Source organism: Gekko japonicus, unplaced genomic scaffold (assembly GCF_001447785.1).
Source record: "Gekko japonicus isolate JY-2015 unplaced genomic scaffold, Gekko_japonicus_V1.1 scaffold915, whole genome shotgun sequence".
NCBI lineage: Eukaryota > Metazoa > Chordata > Lepidosauria > Squamata > Gekkonidae > Gekko > Gekko japonicus.
Genome location: NW_015173149.1, coordinates 381,455 through 383,173, shown reverse-complemented (window position 1 = coordinate 383,173; position 1,719 = coordinate 381,455).

Here is a 1,719-nt window from a genome sequence, read left to right as displayed (position 1 = left end):
CCTTTGGGGGGGGGGAGAATCTTTGAGTTGTTATATCCAAATAAAAGGATGCAGGGACTGTTTAGAGGAAATAAGTCAGAATGCAAAGGTACAATGGACTTTCTAAGTAGCTTGATTGGAACATGGGTGTGGAACATTAGCATCTATGGTGAGATAAGAATCCATCAAGCCCTGATGGATGCATCATTGTGAACTTGGGAATGAATTCAAGTTCAGCAATCTCAGTTTGTTATCAGTAATTGCAGCTTCTCTGAGGAGTGTTAATTCTCATTCAGCAAGTGAATGACCTTAATCCTAAAGTCTGCCTGTGTCTAACTGGAACCTCACTGGGAGTAGTTCCTTATTCCAAGGTACTTGGGAATACAGGTCTCTTGGAGGCACCCCCCCCCACACACACACACAAAGCTTGTCTCCCTTAACCCGGAGCCTGGCAGTCTAGCTGGACCGTGTGGACGGGGCTCCTGATATGCCGGCGTCGCTCTCGGCGGCCGACCTGCTGGGCGCCTCTGGGTCCCCCTCGGGTGCAGAGAAGAGCCCCCCCAGGCCTGACTCTTCCCCGGTCTCTGTTTGGTGGCAGAGACAGACGTGTGCAATTCTGAATGTACCCCAAAACGAACAGGTCCCTCTGGACTGGCTGGGTGGAGGGTGGCTTCCTCGGAGTCGAGGCTGAGGCCAGGCGGGAGTTCAGGGGGGTAAGCTTTGCTGTCTTCCTTTCTCACACACTCTCGCTCACACACACACACACACATACATGTGCGCGCGTGCATAGACACACACACACAAACACACACCCTCGGTCTTTGCCGCGGCCCTTCTTGCTGCTTCCGATATTTAACGCTGGTCTCTGCTGTTCTCCCACAGAACTTCACTCTCTGTTGGAACTCTTCAACGCTCTCTAACTCTCCCCCCCCCACCTCCGCCTTTCCTCTCCCTCCTTTCGTTGTGATTTTTAAAAAAGCGTTGCTGATTCCTTGTCATGCTCCCATCTCCGCCCCACCCCCTTTCCCTTGCCATAGGAGAATTAAAGCACCATTAACCGCCGACCCAGCACCGCTGGCTTCCGATCTACATATCCAGGCATTTTAACTGTGTTCTTTTTATTTTCATTTTCTTTTGTGTGGTGTTTAATTTTTCTGTGCGTGTTTAAAATATGTTTGAAATAACGGAACAAAACTTTACATTAAGCCATGTTCATTGAGAAAGCGACGAAGGGTGCATTGAGGGGATGGGGGGGGGCACCTGTTGCCACAACCGGGCGAGAGGGTCGGTTGCGCATGACCCAGAGGATTTTGCACGGGGGACGTGGCTTCTCACCCCACCACCCCCGAGGCTCTAAGCATTGCTTCTGGAGGGTCAGCAAGGGGCAGGTGTGTCTTAAATCCACGTCACCGTGGACTGGGCTGTCTGGAGAGGTCGAGTCCGCGTGGGGGGCAGAGCAGGGGTCAGGGTGACATGCCAAGGAGAACGATAGAAACCCCCCCCCCCAAGCCCCATGAACTTTTTTTGGGGGGGGAGAACGGGGATTGTTTCGGATTTGAGCTCATTTTGCGTCGCAAACGACACTAAAAGAAATGAAATGTAAATAAAATGTTAAAATCTCGTGTTTTGTGGAGAGTCGTGGGAAATCTTAATTTAAATCTGAAAACCAAACTGCAGGGAGCGAAGTGGGGGAGGGTCCCTCAGGTTGCAGTCTAAGGGGAGGGGAGGAGAGTGTCACCG